The sequence below is a fragment of the Amblyomma mixtum genome, chromosome 10 (genome assembly GCF_055824585.1).
Source record: "Amblyomma mixtum isolate Tamu chromosome 10, ASM5582458v1, whole genome shotgun sequence".
In the NCBI taxonomy this organism is placed as follows: Eukaryota; Metazoa; Arthropoda; class Arachnida; order Ixodida; family Ixodidae; genus Amblyomma; species Amblyomma mixtum.
Window position 1 is genome coordinate 7,538,135 of NC_143021.1, and position 24,187 is coordinate 7,562,321.

General features: G+C 51.9%; 1 pseudogene; it reads left to right on the forward strand.

Annotated features, from left to right (window-relative positions):
* LOC149325079 (uncharacterized) overlaps nt 1–10,162 on the forward strand; it is a 34,876-nt pseudogene extending 24,714 nt beyond the window's left edge.
* Nucleotides 10,163–24,187: the final 14,025 nt, after the last annotated feature.

Consider the following 24,187-nt stretch of genomic DNA (forward strand, 5'->3'; position numbering starts at 1 on the left):
GCCGACAGCGCGCCTCTCAATAATGTGGTGACGCATGAATACGTAGGGCGCGGGCCGCGGGCGAACGATCGTCGTGTGAATCGGCCTTAACGCATTATAGATGAGGCAACCGCACGCAGACTGCCTGCACTGCCATCCACTAATAACGCGTGCGAATAGAGATCAGAAGTAAAGAAACGTACACGGGACTCACCGTTCAGACGGCTCATCAAGGCTTAGCAAAACCGCACATTCTTCTTCGTTGCCTCTCCAGATGACAAGAAGTCGTAGCGCTACCTTTCTTCACGGCTTTACCCGTTCAAAATCACCAGTGTTGACAGGGCGTAATTCTCGTCGTTGGTTTCCAAAACACACTTGTGTTCTTCATACACGTCCACCGCACGAGCACTCAAACGACTCAAACAATGCTACGAAAACCCAAATAACACAAAACTTGACGACGGCTGCAGTTTTGCATCGTTGAAAAAACCTACAAATGCGCTTTTTTTATTACTAATATTTGAATTGTGTTCGCAACAAAAACAAATTATATTTTTTCATTTTATTTCATTATTAAATGCGAATACCAAAGCGCTTTTAGATACTTTTGCTGACATGTCGTTTGTAGAAGCTGCGATCCTGTGATCCCATCCCCGGGTGTCCTAGCAGACGACGGCGCAGATGACGCTGTTGACGGAATGCAATTTCGATTGACGGCAGCGAAAATCCCTTAAATGCGACAAAAAAGGCAAAGAAACGCACCGTATCGCAAACTGGTCCATATCAAGGATATGTTCGACGCGAGCGGTAGGACAAAGAGCAGCTGCGATGCATTACTCTACGCGACACTGGCATGCTCGACGGAGATCTACATGAAACAGAGCTTAAATGTGACCCGTACAAGCGGATTACTGTGATATCAACTGCGTTACGGAACTACGACGATACTCGCTTCACACTTTAGCTTATATGCAACAGCGGCCCGCACTCGCCGCATCCTGTTCGAGTGTACTTTCACTAGCAAGAGCCCACATGCATGGAAGCCGACAGAAGCAACTGTCTTTTCGAGTTCAGATTGTTCCGAGAAGTACGAGCAGCTTACTTTAGCACGTACTCGAATTCAAGTTCTCAGCCTGTGTGTCACGTACGGTGACGATGGCGTCGAGGACTCGCCTTAACGTGGCCGCAACGCAGCCGGTATCCCATAAGCATTCGTGCGCTAATTGTTGTTCACCTGTACTGCGAACGTGCGCTCAGTCGCAGACCAGCCGCTAGCTGCTCGATTTGCCAGCCTTGCGAGTACAATTCGCAAGTTTCTGAGCCAATCTGTGAGCGAGCCGAGCTTTCAGCAATGACGCTGCTCGCGAGCGCGCCGCGCGACGAGCTTCGGCCTGCTCCCTGGCTGCCGTATTCGTAGCTAAGCCTAGGAGGTTTCACTTCGATGCCAGAGCTGAGAGCGCTTCGAAACTGGCTAGCGCTGAGGTGCTACTTTTGCATTGGAAGTACGTTTTATTGTGAACTATGTCTCGTAGTGAAATAAAGATATGCTCGGGTCGACCCGAACGGTGATGATGGCGTCGAGGACGAGCTTAAGAATCGCCGCAACGCAGCCGATATTCCATGCATACATGTGTGTTAAATTAGTTAACCTGTGCTGCAAACGTGGGCATAAAGGCTCGCTCAATCGCAGGCCAGTCGCTGCTCGATTTTCCAGCCTTGCGTGCGCGATTCGCAAGCTACGGAGCGAATCATTGAGCGAGCCGAGCTTTCGGCAACGACGCCGCCCGCGGTCGCGCCGGGCGACGAACTGTGCGCTGCTCTCTGGCTGCCCTTGTCGTCGCTAAACCTAGCCGATTTCACATAGATGCTGTAGCTGAATGCGCTTCGAAACTGGCCAGCACTTAGGTGCTACCCTCGGCACCGTTTTACTCTGAACCCCGCGTCATAGGGAAATAAATATATGCTCGGTTTCCGCGACCCAGGCGAACTCCAGAGCAGCAGCAAAGCGGCTATGGGAGGAAATTTGTATGGCTGTTATCGCTTCTACCAACAACTCGACATTGGCTAATGATACTCTATCCCAGAGCTTTGTTCGTGAACAAACAATACCAGTGCATTTTTCTGACGCCGGCAGCCGGCATCCAGGCTGGCAGGCCGGCCCCGAGAAGCTAGCGCGCCCTTACGATTGTATGGCCGTGGCGCACATCAAAACCGCCACGATATTCTCCTCTTCGCTCAGGTTGTAGCAGCACACTGCTAATAACGAGGAACCAGACCACTTTAAAAGACCGAGCGCGAGGGCGCAGGAGCCTGGGCCAAAGCGCGTGACTGACGTCATTCCCGAGACCTCATTTAACGTGAGAATCAAACGAGCAGGCGACCCGCAGGTCACCCTTGTAGGTGTGAGCAACGGTGTCGTGGAGCTGCTGCCTGGTCGCAAGCGACTGCTGGTCGCACGCCCTTTACTACTTGCAAGTGTGAATGGGCATTCAATGCCCGTTTGCAGTAGCGAGTCCCTTAGTTCACGTAGTTCACGTATACGTATGTATACGTAGTTCACGTATACGTATATAGTAAGTGCTTCCGCGAAAATACAGTTAAACGCAAGTTTGAAGGAATGCACGGCGAGCGCTCTTAGCAAAATGAACAACGCGTCCTCGCTGTAGATTATTCTTTGCGGCATAAGAAAATAATACGAGTTGCTTGCTACGATGAGCAATGATATCTATTGTGCAGCCTGTGGAGCCGCATGAACGTTATCATTTGTTTGTTAATTCCTTTGGCGGAGGAGTAAAACAAGCACTGAACTCCCTTGGGGTATGCAGGAGTGGAAATGCCATTTTACTCTTTTGTCAAGAGGAGTGAACAGGACCTTTCACTCTTTCTCGTTTGTAGAGAGAGTAGATTGAGACCTGCAGGAGTAGCGAGGCTCTTTTACTCTTAATGCAGGAGTAGCAGTTCTTAGAGTGTAGCTTCGAATCCCCGCACCTCAAACGTAAGACAGCCTCCCACCAGGCAGCGGAGGAACACGGTTCAGGATAAGCTGCCGGTTGGCCGGTGCGTCCCCTCACTGGAGTTGCACCGGCTCCCGGCCAGAGCTATTCCACCCGCCCCGTAAATGAATACAAGATGGTTAGCTAATCTAACAGGAATGCTAAAAAATTACGAGGAACTTCAGCGCCTAAAGTGGCGAGAGCCTGAGTGCTGCATTCTGGTACGCGATTGTTCACTGCTTATTCTGTTGGTGCATTAATTAACTGCCAATTATTATCCCTTAATCTTGTTTAGAAAAAATTTATTTACATATGTACACATGCCATGGTTACCAGATATATTTACATTTACAAGAACACGTGACATTAAGCATGTAAGGCGAGCAAATTAGAGAGGTACCATAAACATCTCTAAGTAACTAACAGGAATGGGCGATGTAAAACAGGATAGCATATATATCTACTGACAGGAGAGCGAAAAGGCAATAATTTGACATCGCTTAATCTTTGCCTTTAGGAGTGGAATGCGACAGCGTGTTGTAGCGTTGCCAGGTAGTCCACGGAACGCCACCACCCGTTCGGCGGGATGCGTTGCCCTTTGAACGCAACGCTTTTTGAGCAAAGAAAATGTCACTGAAATTCTCTGTCATCTCGGTGGATACCTGAACCGCACCGTACAGGAAGGAAGGAAGTGTGAGTGAAAGAAGAAAGAGGGGCCGTAGTGAAGGAAACGAAAATTGTATTTGAGGAAAGGAAATTACGCTGTAACTGTGTCACATATCTCGGTGGACACCAGTCGAAAATTGTATTTGAGGAAAGGAAATAGCGCAGTAACTGTCTCACATATTTCGGTGCACATCCGTCAAAATTCGCGCTCAGTGACGTCACGACTGTTTCGACCAATCTGAAATGCGGACATATTTGCTGACACGTCTTGGTCACGACAGTACAAGCTATTAAAGGCTTTCGCCTTAAAAACCTGGATGAATTCCAGATCATCAGATGGAACTGGAGGGGTTTCAGAGCTTGGAAAAAGCGGTCACACCTCCAGCTCTACCTGCAGTGCCTAGGTGACATGCCGGCGCTCATTGCCCTGCAGGAGCCCGGCATAGACGCTAAATTCACAGGCATAAGCACCTTTCAGGGGGGCCCCTCGACGTACATCCTGGTGAGTAAGGATTAGACCGTCGTTCAGGTCGACTTAGACTTGAGCACCGAGCAAGAATATACAATGGTCCGTGTACTGCCTCTCAGACTCCGCGACCCATTAAAGGGTCCCTGAAAGGGGTGTCTGAGGTTGGCAAACAAATACTTGCATTATGTAGAGCGTAGGCCACTGAACGTTCATGCCGCGTACAATACATCAAAGGCGAGTAGATAATTTACAATACATTTTCAAAAACTACCTCTCCCGAGCCTCGCGGCGACCAGCGGCGGTGAACTTCCGCCCGAATCCGTACTCATTACGTCAGTTTGTACTCTTTACGTCACAAGTGCTGGCCTATGATTGGTTCGCGGTGCCAACGTGAAATCACGCATTTAACAAACTAGAAGCTCTAGATACTTCACACTCTTACTCTTTTCGGAAACATTTCGCATTTCAGCAAGCAGAGTTGTCGTTTATATGCATGTTTACGCAGTTATTGTGTGTTTGGTGTCAGAAATTAGTACTGCACTTCCGGTTTACAATGTTTTCGTCTGCTCGTGCCGCTTGTGTCACTCCGCCGGCGCCGCCGTCGAACCGAATCGAGAATCGAGGTGCGATTTGGAGTCACCGCACTACTGATTTCTGTCGCGACCTCCGTCGCATGCGCAATCAAAATGGACCGGCCGTGCTGTGTCGTTGGTTGCAAAGCCAGGGTTCGGCAAGATGTTGCCCTTCGGCACTGTCTGCCGAAAGATGGAAGTGAGCGAGCCGTCGTCGTCGTCAGGATTCAGCGCTCGATTTCTGAATGAACGGCGTGTCCTTAAAAGCTTGGCCGACGCGCTGCACCGATCGTCGCTTGCGAACTGCCGCCCCACTACAAGCAGGGAGACACGGAGCGGTGAGCATCGCTGCGCCGCCCTACCCAAGCTCCGCTCACAAAACGTGTCGCACTTCGCCGCCGTGCAGCAATGCCTGAGCGCTGCTTGGGATGGTGTACAAATATCACAAGGAAAGATCGCCTTGTTATCAGAAATACTTCTCGAGCAGCGACAAAGCACGCCTGCTTATGTTGCGAGCTTTCGGCAACGGCACCGCTCGCGGGCGCTCAGGGCGACGAGCTCTGCTGCTGCCTGGCTGCCGTGGTCGTCGCTAGGCCTATTGCCTCTTTGGCATCGAAGCTGCAGCGGCCGGCGCTTCGGAAGTCGCCTAAGCTATAATACAAGGTTTACTCAACACATCGCTTTGCAGTCAACAGCATCATCTCACAATAAAATAATAGTATGGTCACTTTCCGCGACTCCTTCTGCAGCGAAGCGAGCGGGCGCCAGGCGAGCCGGACCCCACGTCGGACCAGCGGCTGCTGCGAGACGGTTGTGGCAAGAAATTTGCTCGTATCACAGTCGTTACCTTTACCAGCAGCTCAGTATTGGTCAGCGATCCTCAAAAATGACACATTTTTCACATTTCTTATCCCAGGGTTTATTATTTACGTCAAGAACACACTTTAGCTCGTTTTTATGTCGCCGGCAGACGGGATCCAGGCTGGCCGGCCGGCCGGCATGCTCGGCGTACATCACGTTCGCACAAGAAAATGCAAAACAGCCATGATACCAGCGAGGATGCTTCCTAGATTCGAGCAACGAAAATATGTCTGTGCAAAAGTGGATCTTTCGGCAACGACACCGCCTGCGGCAACGCCGCGCGACGAACTGCGCGCTGGTCCCAGGCTGCCCTAGTCGTCGCTAGGCCTATCTGGTTTCGCATTGAAACCGCAGCTGACGGCGCTTCGGAAGTTGCCTGCGCTATAATAAAAGGCCTACTATTCACATCGCTTTACTGCGAACTCGTCCCATAATAAAAGATATGTTCGATTTCCACGATGCCTTCAGCAACGGAGCTAGCAGACGGTTGGCGAACTGCACTAAGTAGCAGCAGCACCAAATCGGCTGTTGGATGAAATTTGCTTGTATCGCAGTCATCACTTTTACCAGCAACTCGGTATTGGCCAACGATCGTCAGAAATTATGCATTTTTGACATGCATCTATCCAAGGGCTTGCTATGGACGAGAACAAACAATACTAGCGCGTTTTTCAGTCGCCGGTGGCCGGCATCAAGGCTGGCAGGCCGGTCCGGCGTGGCTCGGCCCCGAGCGCCCTGAGCAGCGCGCTGTACGGCATCATGACGCTGCCGCTCTCCGCACTCGTATTGGCTCCCGCTTCCCGTCCTTGCGTTTTCCGCGCGCGGCTTGTCGTAGACATCCAGCAGGTTGGACGCAGGCGACGGGCTGCGATCGGTTGTTACGACGTCGTTCACAACGGCGCGCCGCAGCGAATCGCACACACTTTTCGCACATGTGTCCCCGCCTTAAGGCTGAAATCCCATTTCGGCACTCATCCGCAAAAGTCGTTCCTTCTGCTCGGGGTCTATAGTACGAGAGAAGCCGCAGCGACGGTTGCGAGACACAGGTGAACATAGCAGACAGCGGGAAAGCGAGCGAGCGAGCGAAAGAGCGCGTCAACCGGAAGTAAACAAACCGATCTCGTCGATGACGTATTTGTGGGCGGAGCATGGTCCCGGCCTGTAATCTTTATTTTTTTATGGTTCGCTCCGGTGTACGAGTTGAGAGGGAAAAGGCTGGTGGTCATTTTTAATAGCCATTATCTCTGGTTCCGCACAAGGGAGATCAAAAATTTTTGCGGTAGGATGATGGATCGTTCAATGTCTATCAATACTTCGACTTCTCTTTGCCTACATGGACACCGTTTCAGGGACCCTTTAATACATATCCTCAACATTTACTGCCCTCTACGTAAGCCGCGCATAACTTTCGGTGAAATCTTCCTTCGTGCGATAGAAACGGCAGCAAAGAGCCTCTAGTGATCGTTGGAGACATCAACGCTCCAAGACTTCACTGGGGCTATCACTTCGAAAAGGCAAGAGGACGTAAGCTGGCGTAACTCATCTCCACCCTCAGCCTCACGTTGCTCACGGACCCGGCGTATCCCACCCAAGTGGGGAAATCGGTAACCCGCGACACGTGTCCAGACCTTTCTCTCGTTAAAAATGCCGGAGAGGCTGCCTGGGAGAACTTGGGAGACTCTCTTGGCAGCGATCACTGCCTTCTCCGAATTACACTCGTGGCAAATGCAGCGCGCAAAAAATGCGGTCAGGCCAAGCTGATTGATTGGCACAAATTACAAAATCACACTACCTTCTCGTACTCTTTTCCAGCGGCTACGCGGAGTGGGCTAACCACATACACAACATTCAAAACAACATGTCACTACACTACAAACCACCGAAGAGATCTCCGCAGTGGACACTCACCTTTTGCATTTCTGGGAGGCTCGCAAGAGCTTAACTAAACGGTGTGAAAAGCAGAAAACTAATCGCAAACTACGCGCCCGCATAGCCCAACTCACAGAGCAGGCTGGAGTGCATGCTGCCGAGCTCTCAGATCCAAATTGGATAGCACGCTGCGACGCCGCAGCTCATCAAATGAGCTCGAAGGGGACGTGGCGTCTCTTTCGCAGTCTCATCGACCTCTCCCAAACGAGAGGGGAGACGCAAAAGCAGCTCCGGCGGGCTCTGCATGGTAACCAAGGTACGACGGCGCAACTTGCGGACACTCTGTGCGACAGTTATCTCTGTCGAATGGCGGACCCGACTGGGCCTGAGTACATGTACTCTGGCAGGCCTAATCAAACACTCGATCCCGCTTTTGAGTTGCATGACCTTAAGGCAGCCTTGGCAAAAATGCGCCGGGGTACGGCTCCGGGACGGGACCACATAACAGTGAACCTGTTGGCGAACCACATCTGGAGTCGGCGTCCACTCCCTCCCGAATGGAAAACGTCACTTGTGACATTTATCCTTAAAATAGCTAAGGCCGTGAATACGGACAACCTGAGGCCCATATCACCGACCTCGTGTGCGGGAAAGCTAGATACAATGGTACGGGATCACCTCTCTCCCCAGCTGGAGAGCAAGGGCTTCTTTGCAGTCATTATGTTAGGGTTTCGCCCCCACATGTCTGCACAGGACGTCCTTCTCCAGCTGCACAGGGATGTAATGCGACCCACAACTATGCAGCCCAATGACAAAGCCATCCTCGCCCTTGATCTGAAAGGGGTTTTAGAGAATGTTAAACACGGTAGCATCCTGGCCAACTTGAGTTCCAAGGATTGTGGGGCTAGGGCCTACGTGTATGTAAGTGATTTTCTTGACTAATCGCCAGGTCTTTCTTCGGATTGAGGACGAGGAATATGGTCCTTACATGATGGGAACACGGGGTACCCCTCAGGGAGCTGTGTTATCAGTATCACCGTTCCTGTTCAACATGGCTACGATTCGCCTCCCAAGCCAACTGGCCCGGATGGAAGGCATTCAACACGCGATATATGCAGATGACATTACAATCTGGACCATTGAGGGGAGCCTTGGGGACATGGAGGACCACCTTCAGCAGGCCGCTTCCATAGTCGACGCGTACGCTATAGACTGTGGGCTCCAATGTGCTCCAGCGAAATCAGAGCTTCTGCATGTCAGAGCGAACCCAAAGGATAGGACAGAAATACACATCTCTCTGTTAGGAGGTCCTATTAGAGAGGTGGAGGAGCTCCGGATCCTCAGCCCGTTCTTTCACCACAGACTCAGACCGGACTCCACTATTGCGAAACGCACGAGAGTAGGCAAACAGGAAGGGCGCATAATCCACCGCGTTTCCAACTAGCGGGGCGCTCTGCGGGGCAGGGGCGCGCTTCAGCTCGCCTATGCCTTCGTGACTAGCCGGATCCTCTGCGCCATGCCATACCTTCACACTACTAAGAAAGACGACGCGCGAATAGACGCCATCATCTGCAAGGCAACTAAGCGAGCTCTGGATTTCCCGTTGGCTACCTCTAATACCAAGCTCAAGGCATTGGGGGTGCTAAACTCCCACCAGGAGCTGCGCGAGGCCAACCTCGTGAACCAATACACGCGGCTCATGCAGACGGCCCCCGGGCGCCGCCTGCTAAACCGCTTACAAATCCAACACGATTGCACTCTAGAGGAGGCGGAGCACATCCCAGAATTGTGGCGCCATATGCTCTGGGTCTGCCCGCTCCCCCGTAACATGGACACCGACATGCACGAAAACAGACGACAAGCGCCTGTGCTGTCTTTCTCTACCCTGTCGTCTTTGTTTTTTAAGCGCTACTACTATGTCCTCTCAATCTAAACACCAACTAGCCCAGCTGTCTGCCTTAAAAGCGCGGGCTCGGGCTCTTGAGAGACAACACGGCTGCCGACCCGGTGTACACTGCGTGGACGTAGCTGGGCCATCGCTCACGAAATTTTACACAGCCGCTATCGTTCACCAGGAAATGCATGTTGATTGACTCTCCTTCAGAGCCCAGAATTCAATGCGAGCCGAGGAAGTAGCGATAGCGCTTGCTGTTGCCCCCGCCAATTCGAGAATCATTATCACGGACTCCCGAAAAGCATGTGATCATTGCTTAGCTGGGGACATCTCCCCCTTAGCTGCTTGTATTCTAAGACGGACTGCCACTGATCCTGCACCGAAAAGAATCATTTGGGCTCCTGGCCACCAGGGGTTATGAGGTAATGAGGCCGCTGACGCGGCTGCCAGAGCGCTTACTCACCGGACTCCTTATCCCAGCTCTTCTGGCTCGGAGACAAACCAGCCGCTGCAGCTGTTCAGGGAAATCATAACACATTACAACGATAACCACCGTTTTTTCCCGGCCCCTGCAAAGGGGCCGATTACGACGGAGGAGCGAAATTTAAGGCGCCGGCAGACAGGTACTCTACTCTGTCCTGCAATCATAAAACATTACGATCCTAACACGGATGGGCGATGCCCGCACTGTGGGGAGATCTGCGATGTCTTCCGCGTGGTGTGGGTATGTACTCAACATCCCCACCTGCCCCCTTACCCTACCTCTTCCCGAGAGGCATGGGGGACTGCCCTCCTCAACTGCTCCTCGCTTGATTCCCAAATGGCTCTGGTGAAACGGGCGCGAGACGGGGCCTCATGAGAGAAACCACGGAAACGAGGAGGAAAGGAGGGTGCCTGGTTGCTGCCGGCCGGCTGTTACCAGCAGCGGCCAGCAAACTCCGTGCTGGTCGCTGGCCGCGTGGGCCAGGCGGGCGCGGATGTGTGTTTGCTCGGGTTGTGTCGGTTCCGCGGCAGCTACGGCCGCGCGGTTGTGCTCATGTTTGCGATGTGGTTATGCTCGTACAGAGTCGATCAAAGTTGTCTAGAGCGCTAGAAAGGTGCAGTTCGGTTGAATGAAGAGAAATTATGAAGCAGGAATTGACTTTCATTGATAATGCTTGCGCTCGAGAACAGCTGAATAGAGACGTGAACGCACAGGCACTAGTGCCTTACCGCTAACAAAGCAGCTGTGAAAAGATTTCAGTTCATTTAATCCGCAGCACACCGTCCGAGCATTTTAGACAAGTGTTGGTTGGTTGGTTTATGGGGTTTAACGTCCCAAAGCGACTAAGGCTATGAGAGACGCCGTAGTGGAGGGCTCCGGAAATTTCGACCACCTGGGGTTCTTTAACGTGCACTGACATCGCACAGTACACGGGCCTCGAATTTCTCCTCCAAAGAAATGCAACCGCCGCGGCCGGGATCGAACCCGCGTCTTTCGGGCCAGCAGCCGAGCACCATAGCCACTGAGCCACCGCGGCGGCTACTCTAGACAAGTGTGATCGACTCTGTACGCACCGCGTGAGGCCATCAAATGCGATATTCCTGTGCATCTGTTCAATCGCTGAGACGCGAGCGCGCATTGCGTGCTCCAGACCGTACACGCAGCTCCTCAAATGCGATTGGTTGGGGCTGGTGTGATTGGAATGCAAGGCCGCTGAGGCTTGTATGTCGCGCAGATAAGAATGCCTTGAGCATTTAGCTCGGCGCCAGTAAAGTGAGGGAGAGGTGTTGAATGCATGAATTAAATGCTGTCAAGATGTGACGCATTTTGTGAATTTTCTGTTTGGTAAAAAAACGGACAGGATTGTTAATGTTGCTTCCAAACTTTCAAAAGTTAGTTCTTTAGAACTGGGACAAATGATGTCTTACTCAAAGGAAAAAAAAATACCATTCATCACAGCTTTTCCACTTTGACTAGTAACATGCCTACCCTTTTCTATTTAATCTTGCCACCCAGCTGTTGCTGAAATAGTAAACAGGTACACTGGTTATGCATAAACTATGAGCATAAATGCACAGTTGATAGTTCTTTGAGACTTGTAGGGTCTGCTCGCGGGCAAGTCAAATCCCGCGCCGCTCACCGCGGGTAGTCTGGAACCCTTCTTCCCGAGTGGTGGGGCGGGGGGAGAGAGGCGAGGAGAAAGCCTTTATAAGGCGAGACCGGAGAGGCTCGCGGTCTCTCGCTCCTGGACCAGCCCTGCCAAAAGGACCACCTGACCCAGCTGCCACGACGACGACCGGCCCCCCTGCCATGTGAGAATAAACGTTTGTACGAAGTCCTGCCTCGAGTGACTGCCTGTGCGTCCCCGCGCAGAGGAATTGCCCACAAACAATGGCGCCCAGCGTGCGGCTTTAATTAACACCTTGTGGACGATTTCTCTGCCGATTTTGGGACGTGCAGCCAGACTCGTGGCAGGCCCTCTTTGTTCAGGGCCACGCCGGACCGATAGGGTTAAGGAGCGGGTCAGGCGGAATGTTCGCGGGGTAGCGACTTGTGTAGTGTTGTAAATTTGTTAGGGGTTTTGTGTTATTTATGTAGTTTTCGGGCGTTTTGTGTTGTGTATTTCCGCGTGTTTGTAGATAGATTGTTGTGTATGTGAATGTTCTTGTTGCCATGAGCAGTTAGCCGGTGCGGCCGGACAGTTAGCGCGAACTATGCCTCCCAGAAAGGATGTTTCAGCCACGGCTTTGGATGGCGGGGCAGCCGGTAGTGAGACGGCCGACGCGGCGGCCGTAATAGAACAGGTGACTGAGATGTTTGCCGCATTAGCCCGTCAGCTCGGTTCGGTGGCTGGCGCCAACCAGGCCGCAGCATCGGTAGCATCGGCGACAGCATCGCGCCCGAGGATAAATATGGAGGTCCCCTCCTTTTCCGGGTACACGGACGCGAAATCAGTCCACGAGTTTTTGCAACAACTCGAGGACTACCAGACGGCTCTGGGCGCCCCAGATGACGTAATGCTAGGGCAGGTCCTGCCTGTAGCACTCGTCGAGAGCGCGGCGCGATGGAGGCGCTGCCAGCCGACTTTCCAGTCGCTGGCGGACTTCAAAGACCGTTTCCGCGCCGAGTTCTTGCCGCCTGATTATGAGCGCCGGATGCTGGATGAGCTCGCGTTGCGCACCCAACACCCAGAGGAAAGCCTCCTCGAATACGTACGCGCAATGCAAGAGCTGTACAAGAGGGCAGACCCGACGGCAACCGACCGAGATCAGGTTGCGCGTGTGATCAGGCAGTGCCATCCACGCTTCAAGCCGTATCTGCGGGGCCGCAGTTTTACAAACCTCGAGGCCCTAGCGCAGGAGGCCAAGACCGTGCAGGCGGATTTACTCGCCGAACTGCGCTACCGGCCGCCCCTCAGGCCGGCCGAATCGCTGGAACCGGGATGCGCATGGGATGGAGGCCGAGAATGCGCGATGAGGGCTCGGCGCGCCGAGGTAATGGCCGTGGAAAATCAGGCGGAACCCCCTGATGTCCCTCGTGCGCTTGACCCGTACGCATTCGAGCAGCGGCGTCGAGCCGGTCTCACAGGCCACGCGCGGAGCGAGCGTCAGGAATGCGCGGAGAAAGGGGAGAGCCGTCCCCAACCGCTTCGTGGAACGAGAGGTCCTCCGTCTACGCGGCGGGTGAATGACCGGCTTTGCTGGAATTGCAACCAGCCCGGCCACGTGGCACGCGAATGCCAAGCTAGGCGTATGCAGGGAAACGCCAGGCGCTGGCGGTGATGTCAGGTGGCAGCGGCCTTTCACCGTCAGCGGGAGAATTTCATGGTTGTCAAGGCGCTAGTCAGGAAAAGAACTCCCGCGCCGGCGACGGGGAGGCCTTTGTCCCGCTCGCCTGTAGAACTCAGGGAGTCGTTCCGCGCTCAAGCCCTTTTATGCTAGTGCAGTTAGCGGGTCGATGCTACTCTGCACTCGTAGACACGGGCTCAACGCTGTCACTGGTCGGTGACGAGGTGTACGAGGCCTGCCGGATAGGTAACATCCGTGTCAGACCGGCCGAAACCCCGTTAAGCTTAGCAGCTGGGGCGGCAAAGCCAAAGGGAGCAGTGCGTCTTACGATGCGTTTTGACGGCAGAAAGCGGAGACATCGCTTCGTCTATCTGCCTGGCTTGTCGATACCAGTAATTCTGGGAAGGGATTTTCTCTCGAGCGAAGGCATTGTGCTCGACATGGGGGAGAATGGCTATCGTTACAGCCAGCTCGCCCCCCTCATTCCCTTCGAAAGCGCATCCTTGCCCGGCTGTCCTGCACAAAAGGTGGTTGTCCACACCTGTGCGACAGAAAGGCAGGTGAGCTCCCTCGAGACGCTGAGAGACGGTGGCCCGTTAGAAGCGATTATTGCGTCTTTCTCAGGACCCAGTAGTCAGCGCCGAAGGCTCGCGGAAACTTTACTCCCGTTTTCGGATTGCTTCACGGAGAAACCGGGCAGAACCGACCTGCTTCAGCACGAGATTCAGACGGGTGATACGCGCCCTTTCAGGTGCAACCCGAGGCCGTTAAGTGCGCATAAGAGGCAGCTTCTCGACTGTGCCCTAGACGAGATGATTGACACCGGTGCGGTGAGACCCTCACAAAGTCCCTGGGCGTCCCCAGTGGTTCTAGCGCCGAAGAAAGATGGATCGGTCAGGCTGTGTGTTGATTATCGTAAGCTCAACTCACTGACGCCTACGGTTGCGTACCCTTTTCAGTCGATCGAGGCTGTGATGTACGCGTTAGGGAACGCGAGGTTCTTCACAGTCCTAGATGCAAGCAGAGGGTACCTGCAGATTGAGGTGGCCAAAGGTGACATTGAGAAAACCACATTCACCTGCCACCGCGGGCTCTTCGAATTTACTCGACTCCCGTTTGGTTTGTCTAACGCCCCGAGCACGTTCATGCGACTGATGGACATCGTGCTGGGCGATGCAAGGTTCAACTACGCCATGGCGTACCTCGACGACGTTGTGATATTCTCACAGTCGTTCGACGAGCACCTCATTCACCTGAATTCCGTTCTCGATAGAATGAGACGTGCCGGTCTAACCATTAATCCAAAGAAAGTGCAGTTGGCATCGAAGAGAGTGAACCTCTTGGGCTTTGTCGTGGATGATGGCACACTGAGACCGAATGATGACAAACTGCAGGCAATTCTGAACTACCCCTGCCCCATGGATGTGAAAAGCTTGCAGAGGTTTTTGGGGATGGTTGCGTTCTACAGGCAATTCATCCCGCGCTGTTCGGAGCTTGCAAGGCCGCTGAACCTGCTGTTGCGTAAAGGCTCGAAGTGGGTCTGGGGCAAGGAACAGAGTGACGCATTTGTTGCCTTGGCTCGCGCGATAGCGAATACCGCTAGTCTGCGCCTCCCCGACCTGAACAAGCAGTTTGTCTTGCAGACAGACGCTAGTGACTACGGTGTTGGAGCTGTTTTGTTACAGGAACACGAGGGCAAACTGCGCCCTGTCGCGTTCGCTAGTCGCACGCTCACATCGGCGGAGCGGAATTACTCCGTGACCGAAAAAGAATGCCTGGCGATCATGTTCGCATTGTCGAAGTTCGACATGTACCTAGACGGAGCGGTCTTCACCGTGCAGACAGATCATCAGGCATTGTCTTGGTTAAAGAGGCTCAAGAACCCCGCAGGCAGACTCGCGAGATGGGCGCTGACGTTGCAACGTTACGCGTACGCCATCGAGTACCGCCGGGGCAGCTTGAACAAGGTGGCCGATGCTTTATCGCGCGCACCATGGAATGCTGGCGGAAGCGCTTCAGAGGCGCAGCCCAGCTTTGTAAAAAGCGGCGTCACCGCTGTCGGAGAGGAAGAGAGGGCGGACGGGAGTGTCGCGCCCTGTTTGGAGAGAGAGGAGACGGACAAAGGTCCCGCACGGTGCTGTGAGGGAAGGGAAACACAGCAGCTCGTGGCGGCGACCGCTCGCCTGCCTAGGAGCGAGGCAGAAAGAAATCTGTCTTGGGGAGTAGCGGTCAGTAGAGAAGAGCTGATCGAGGCCCAGAAAGCAGACGGTCTTTGCCAGCGGGTGCTGATGGAGCTTGCGAGCAGCGCAGCTTGCACCGGGAACGCTGAGGGCAAGTACGACGCGTATCTGCTGGGCGATGATGGCTTGCTGCTCCGCTACATCCCCCAACTTGACGAGGAAGCGGCGATAGCATCCCCTTTCCGAGTCGCGGTCCCGAGAAGGTTGCGGAAACGGTTCCTGCAGTACTTCCATGACTCAGCGCTGGCAGGCCATGGCAGCGGCAGTAAGACTTACGACAAGTTATGCCGTGTCGCGACCTGGCCAGGCATGAGAAAGGATGTGCTGGGATACGCCCGTACCTGCCCGGTATGCCAGGTAGCCAAGCCGCGGGCGGGCAAGCCCGCTGGCATGATGAAGGCGGTAGTTAGCAACTACCCGTGGCAAGTGGTCGCGTGCGATATCATGGGACCCCTCCCTCGGTCCGCGCGCGGAAACCAATTCATCCTGGTAATAACGGACCACTATTCCAAGTGGGTTGAGGTTTTCCCCCTTAGGAAGCTTGTGTCGGAACGAATTTGGGAAAAACTGTTGGAGACTTTCACTCGTTTCGGTTTCCCTTCCGACCTGATTACAGACAATGCTTCGTATTTCACAAGCAAAGTCTTTGTAGACTCCTGTCGGGCGCTTCAAATCCGCCACAGGAGAACGAGTCCCTACCACGCTCAGAGCAACATAACCGAGCGGGTGAATCGAAATCTGAAGAGCATGCTGGTCGCGACGACCGAGCAGCACAGAGATTGGGACGCGCGGCTGTCCGAACTGGCGTTCGCTACAAGGACAACCGTGAACAGGTCAGTGGGTATTACACCCGCTTACTTGAATTTTGGGAGAGAGATCGCTTTTCCGCTAGAGAATGCCCTACTCGACGCGGCGGGGCCTGCGCCCCCTCCGCTTTCGCAGTACGCGGCAAGGCTCCGGGAGCGCCTGGAGGCAGCGCAGCGAGCAGCCCGATAAAACCTCGATGTGGCGCGCATGGAGCAGGCGGATCAGTACAACAAAGGTCGCCGTCACGTCGTTTTCAACACGGGCGACCTAGTACTCAAGAGAACGCACCCACTTAGTAACGCAGCGCGCGGTTTCGCCGCGTCGCTAGCGCACAAGTGGGCTGGGCCGTACGAAGTTACGGCACGGACTACGCCGCTCACCTACCAGTTGCGGTTGTTGACAAACGGCGAAACCGCCGGTCCGGTGCATGTCGCTGATTTGAAGGCTTTCCACCTTCGCAAGGACGATGGCTGCGAAGCGGTGGAAAATCAGCGCGATGCGGCGATCTCACCCCCGGGAGGACGAGCAGGTAGCGGTGCGGTTTGCAACCGACGCTACAACCTGAGGACCAGGTAGCACCCGTGTCTCTCGATCAATTATCACTCGCAGTGCTCTCGCCCTCTCAGTATGTCTTCTAGGAAGCTCCAGCGGACCGACGCCCGTGGCTCGGACTCCAGAAGGCAAGGCAGACCACCGTCGAACGGTGGCCGCCATCAAGGCGCGCCACCCGGCTGGCGGCAGGAGCCGCGCGAGTGGCGCAGGTTCCACGGCCGCGGTGGCCCCCACCGCCCGCCAAACCCCATGCCTAACCACTGGAGAGCACCTCCCAGTGGTGCAGGCCAACGCAAGAGGGCCAGTGACGACCAGGCGCAGGGCCCCCCTCAGCACCCAGCCGGCGCTTCGGCCGCCGAGCAGCCGCAACCCAAGCGGCCCAGGGTCCTGCGGCACGTGGCCACCTGGACCACGGTCGCCAACGGAGCGGCCATCTCTTACTGCGCGCGGTCCAGGTGGCGGGACCAGGCGCAGCCCCTTCGCGGCGGAAAAGCGCTTGGCGGCTGCAGCGCCTTCCCGCGCTGCGCCACTGCAGAGGGGCGCCCGGAGGAGGCGGCCCTCCGCATCCTCCAGTCCAGCCGCCCAGACCTGCTGTCCCCGGCGGCCGAGGAGCTTTGGAGGGCGCTGCCGGCAGGGCCCCCAGCGGAGCCAGGCGCCTCGCTCCCCCAGGCGACTCGTGAGGAGCCCGTCCAGCCAGCGGTGAGCGGCCCCCCGGCGAGCACCCCTCCCCCCTGCGACGACTCTATGGACCCGGACCCGGAGGTCGTCGAACGCCTACTGGCGGACCCCGGGACGGACGTTTGAGGGGGGGGGGGAGATGTAGGGTCTGCTCGCGGGCAAGTCAAATCCCGCGCCGCTCACCGCGGGTAGTCTGGAACCCTTCTTCCCGAGTGGTGGGGCGGGGGGAGAGAGGCGAGGAGAAAGCCTTTATAAGGCGAGACCGGAGAGGCTCGCGGTCTCTCGCTCCTGGACCAGCCCTGCCAAAAGGACCACCTGACCCAGCTGCCACGACGACGACCGGCCCCCCTGCCATGTGAGAATAAACGTTTGTACGAAGTCCTGCCTCGAGTGACTGCCTGTGCGTCCCCGCGCAGAGGAATTGCCCACAGACTACATGACGCAGCAAAAGCGGAACTTTGGCTAGGTAATCTGGGTAGCACATGATGCAGCCCTAAATCCACTCCCATTGATCTTGGCCAGCAAATTACTTATCGCAGCCTAAAAAGCCTGTAGGCTAATGAGCACGGGAAGTGGCGCCATGTCACCAAAGCTGTAAAATCGACTGGGGCTTTTATAACGCAGAAGATATCTATAAAGGCAGATATCTATAAAGCAAATGCTAATGCTCTGTTATCTCCCTTTTTTAGCATACGAAATGGTAGTCGGTGGCATTGCATGCAAAAGCCCTTGTGAAGGTATATGATGGGCATTCCTTTTGATAGCAATGTCATGACTGCAGCAATGAGACTAGTCAAAGTATTTTTCTAGATAAGGCAAGCAACAATAGTGCTGAGAACGGGAGCAGTGAAGAAGCCACCAAAAACAACTTTCAGCGTGCAATACATGACACTACAGGTATACAGCATCAACAAAAGCTTGCAGATATTACACTATCATCTTTAGTTCCTCTTCACCAGCAATTTCCTTTCCAGAATTTTACTTTCATAGCCGTAGTAGAGCGCTTTCGGTTAATTCAACTGCTTGGGGTTCTTTAATGTGCTCTGGCGCCGCATAGTACACCAGTGCCGCACATTTTGCCTCCATTGAAACAAGGTCACTATGGCCTGGACTGAACCCAGGCCCGCGGGGGCTCTGTTTCTTAATGCGACTGCTACCATTTCTTTTTGTATAGCTCTCAAGGGCAATCCATGGAATGCTAGTCAGTACTGCAGCAGGCAGCAGATCGCATCAAAAAGAGCCCAGTACGAGTGCTGACAACAAATCAGACTTTTCACTGCAACACACACACACATATGGAGGAGACAGTGTTACTTTATCCATGCCGACTGAACGTGAACTGTCTTGCATATTAAACACATTTGCAAAAATCATTTTTTTGAGCAAGAAATTGCCAACAGTTTTATATAATATTAGTAATAATACTTTATTTCTCCACAGTAATGATACATCTATTTGTTGGGTCAGCCCAAACAGCAATTTCCCGTCAGGGTGTGTACTAACACTTCTTTTTGGGCGAGTTGGTGCATACTTGATTTGAAGAAAATAGCGCCAGAGCATGCAAACCACGAAAAGACAAGGACGATAAGCGCTAACTCACAACTAACTTTATTGAAACCAGGCAGCGCCTTTATATGGCGAAGTTTCACTGAAAAAGAAGGAGGAGGGCAGGAAAGGTAAAGATATCGAAGCGACCATCACAGCGAGCACGCATGAGCAGGCGGTAACCAAAACAAAAACAAAAAAGTTAACAAAGATTATTTAAGGGCGACATCTAAGAATTCGAACTCGGACGATAAAAGTGAAACAGATGGGGTGCTGACACACCTATTGCCAAGTTTCCTTATGTGAAAAGCCTCCAGACATTCACGTGCCTTCTTATCTGCGCTTTTGCCAAGAATCTTAGTCTGACTCAATCGTGCCTCGCATCCTTCGCAACCCATAATATGCGCTACCAAATGTGCATATTTATCCTTTAAATCTGATAAATTTCGGGCATGTTCCCCAAGCGCTCGTTGATGCAGCGCCCAGTCTGGCCAACGTAGGTCTTCCCACACGTCAAGGGGATAGCATAGACCACTCCTGCAGAACACATGATGAATGGAGAGTCGTACCTTATCTGGCAACCCCGCTTTCTTGAGCTGCAAATACGGGGGCACAGCTTTTTCAGCTTGTTGGGGGCCGAAAAACGACACTCACCTTATGCCTGTTGGCCACTTTCTTCAAGTTGTGAGCAGTTTTGTGCAAGTAAGGCACCACCATTGGCTTCTGTGACCTGCAACGATCCTCTCCGGAGTTTCTTCGTGTTCCTTGCTTAAGTTTTTTTAGAAGGGTCTCGCAGACAGCAGTCAACACTGAGCAGGGGAACCCAGCCGCCGAAAGCCGGCTCACCTGATTCTGGAAGCTAGCCTGCAACCGATGCGGGTACGACTTTTTCAAAGAAGACTCCAAGCAATGCGACGCTATTGCTCTTTTCACCGTCTCTGAGTGCATAGAATCATAAGGCAAAAGATCTTTCTTCGCGCGCGGATAATAGCCCCAGCAAACATGTCTCTCAAGAAATGTTAGTTTTAGATCTAAAAATTGTAAGACGTTAGTGTCAGGAAGTTCATGGGTGAACGTGAGCCCAAGTCCATGTTTGTTAAAAGCATTTAAAACTTCACCTACTGTAGAGGGGTAGGTGAAGGAAGTCTGCTTTGTTAAAAGCTCTAAAAAATCGTGCACGTAGCAAAAAACCTTTACCCCCCCCCCCCATTAAAAACTATGTCTAAAGACTGGTCAACTTTCGCTAAGAAAATATCGCAAAGAATAGGTTCCTGTGTGGCCCCCTTCCTGTGTGGCCCCAAATATCGGAAGGATAGGTGCATAGGTTCCTGTGTGGCCCCCATACTTTGGATATTTTCTTAGCGAAAGTTGACCAGTCTTCAGACATGGTTTTTAATACCTCGACCTTCTTCCGGCAGTTTGCGGGTGGCCGGTTCTGGTTTCGCTACCTCCCATCGTTGGAACATCACCGGTGCTCTGTCACAGCAAGACAACTGCATTGCCAGTGCCAGCAGCGTCATCACCTATAATTTACCTGTTCTCAAGTGCGCGCGCCAGTGGGCATGGGAGAGCGGCAACGGTGCAGACGCTGCTTCCTCCGTTCTTTTTCGTTACCAAGGTTAGTCAGTTTTATTCCCGTTATTCTAAACGCACCAGCAACAGGTGCTTGGTGCTCATCTCATGCCCACATGTTCTGTTGTTATTGGCTGCTGATTGCGTAGATGTTATGATGGTGCTTTTCATGTCGGGTGACGTTGAGCTCAACCCCGGCCATAGGGAAAATGTTGACGGCACCAGCAACGAAATTTTGGCGGCAAGAAAAGCGCTCGCAAGTACAATGAAATCGGGTCATGCAGAAGTAATGTCGACCCTTAATGAGGTGAAAGCTAGCCAAAAGATCCTCGAGGAGCGTGTGTCTGATACCGGCGTGAGACTGGCACCGGTTGAGACCACAGTAGACACTCTCGAAGGGATCCATGTTGCTTCTGAACTTAGTCGCGTAGTCACCGATGTTGTTAAAGGCGAGACTACCATGATCCAAACTCGCCTCAATGAGTATGAGGGTAGGTCACGCCGAGACAATTTCATTTTCTATGGACTTGAAGATGAAGCGAATAAGACTTGGGCCCAAAGCGAGGAAAAAGTACGAATCCTTTTAACAGATTCCCTATCGCTGCAACTAAGTGATGAGGCCATTTCTCGCGCACATAGGTTAGGGCCGTTCATTCCAGCTAAAACCCGGCCGATAATTGTTAAATCCCTTTCCCCAAGACCAAAGACCGAATCTTATCGTAAAAGGATAAGTTAAAGAAGACCGGTGTTAGTGTGCAAGAAGATTTCTGTAAGGCGACCAGACAATCGCGAAAGAAGCTGGTGGAATTCGGTAAAAGCATTGGAGCGTTCTATAATTTGCGCTACAACAAGCGTCTTGGGGACAAGAAATGCTACGTTTATTGTCCGCAAACTCATCGTGTGTGCGAAATTGAGCCTGCCCTGACAACTACACATTGAAGCAGGAGGCTCTTCAAATTCGTCCGTTCTCTATGATTAGGGATCAGTGGCACTCGTGATCTCAGTTTCCTTTTCTTGTGCTTGGCGCATGATGGCCTTAGCTGCCTATGTGCCATTAAACCCAACCCAACACAACACTCAGTTTCCTTTTCACAAATATTCGAAGCCTCATGAATAAAAGCGACGCCCTATTCTGCCTGATAGACACGTGTGGTGCCGATGTGATTATTATCACTGAAACATGGTTGTCTGGCAAAATTGATGACTCTGAACTGTTTGATTGTGAACGAAATTACACTGTTTATACACAAGACCGCTCTGGGCGTCCGGGTGGCGGGATTTTAATCGCCGTTGCGGATGACTTGCTTTCGTATGATGTTCTCATAAGCTCAGAGCTGGAATTCCTTTGCACATGTACAAAGATAAACCATAAGGAAATCATTTTTTGTGCCTGTTACCGACCCCCCCCCCCCCCGCAAATCAGCGAGCAGTTTTTGTGATAACCTCCATGACTGTCTTAATAAAATTTTACTCAGGTTTCCAAAAGCACCAATTTTTCTCTTAGGCGATTTTAATTTCCCTGCTATATCATGGACGCAAGACGACCCTGTTGTTTGTTCTTCTTCAGAATCGATAACCTTCCTTGACTTATGTTCAACATTTAACCTCTGTCAACTTGTGAAAGAGCCAACTCGTATTACAGCATCCACTGCCAAAATTCTGGACCTTGTTCTAACAACCTGCCTTGACTCCGTTTTATCTCTTACACTTCTGCCTGGACTAAGCGACCATTCAGTTATCAATTTCACTCTACTGTCAGGCGCACCCCGCCCAGTAAAACATTATAAGGTAATTCGGGATTAAAAAATAGAAATTATTCTGCAATCAACACCGAACTAGAAAAATTTGCTGACATTTTTTTCCCCACATTTTGGGAACATTCGCTGCACGTTCGCTGCACGCTTTTCAAAGACAAGCTAGAAGCGCTCACTGATAAGCACATCCCACTTCGTAGAATAACGTGCACTAAACGTTCACTATGGTACCTTGAGGCGACTGCTAAAGAAAAAAAAACGCATCCTTCGTCGCTGCACGGCATCTAACGCTACTGAGAGATGGAATGCTTATCGTAGTGTAGTATCGCAATATAAAAATGCCCTTTTCAGCGCGAAACGCAACTTTTTCCAAGATACCTTGCCTAGATTACTGATTACTAACCCACGCAAGTTCTTTACTATCCTTAACGTGACACCGAAAAAAAAAAATGATACTGAAAGATAACCAAGGCGCCCTGGCCCCACTAAACGAATGTTCTGCAGTATTAAATCGTACATTTCCTCAATGTTTCGTAACAACTACGCCAGTTACTCTTCCGGAGATGCCTACCTTCGACTCCCAATTGATGGATGCCATCGCCATTGACTGGGAGGGAATTCACAAACTTATTGATAATGCTAAAATGTAATCTTCAGCAGGTACTGATGGCATCAGCAACATGATATTGAAATGCACTATTACTTATTCTTCACTTATGTTGTCCGAAATTTTTACTCAATCATTGCAGGCCGGCATGCTCCCTGACGCCTGGAAGGTGGGCAAGGTGGTTCCAGTACACAAGTCTGGTCATGTTCACAGCCCTATAAACTACAGACCAATATCAATAACTTCTGTTACATGCAAATTACTTTGACATGTAATCTATTCTGCCCTCATGAGTCTCCTTGAGTCCAATTATCTTTTTACAGCCCATCAACGTGGTTTTCGAGGAAATAATTCAAGTGAAACACGGTTAATCACGTTTACTAATGACCTGTTTGAAGCTTTGGATAGTTCTTCGATTGTTGATTGCATGTTCATTGACTTTGCTAAAGCTTTCGATACCATTTCTCATCCTCTTCTACTTCTCAAACTCAGCAAACTAAACATAGATTGTGATGTATTAAAATGACTTGAGTGTTTTTTGGCCAGTTGTACTCAGTGTGTAACAGTTAATGGCCATGATTCTAACCTTTCTTCAGTATCATCGGGCGTTCCTCAAGGATCTGGTCTAGCACCTCTCCTTTTCCTAATCTACATTAATGATCTTCCTGATCTCATAACATCATTTATGAGGCTCTGTGGTGACGACTGTGTAATATAAAGAGAAATTTCCAATCCTTCGGATACCTTGCTTCTTCAATCTGACATTAATAACATTTCTGCTTGGTGCGACACTTGGCTAATGAAGCTTAATGTATCTGAATGTAAAGCAATGAAAGTAAGACGACTGCCTTACAAAGCTAACCCGCATCCATACATTCTAAATGGCTTCCCTTTAGCTTTTGCTTCTGCATATAAATATCTTGGCGTATACATTACCAACGACCTCTCATGGAAAACGCACATCGAACACATAACTAACAATGCTAATCGCATGCTTGGTTTCCTTCGCCGGAACTTTTCACTTGCTCTGGTTAGTTTAAAACTGCTTCTGTACAAAACTGTAGTCCTATCTAAAATAGAATATGCGTCTTCCGTGTGGGACCCTAAAATCAAGTCACTGACTAATACTTTAGAATCAGAATCGTTCGGCCCGTTTCATCTTGACTAACTACTCGCATTCGTTTAGCATCACACTCTGAAAAGAACTCTAGACCTTCCAGATCTTTCACTGCGGAGTCATCTTTCTAGGCTTTTCACTTTCCACAAAACATATTACGCAAGCAATCGCTACAACAGTCTTTTTACTGCTCCAGGTTATGTATCATATCGTATTGATCACCGACTCAAAATGAGTGTTC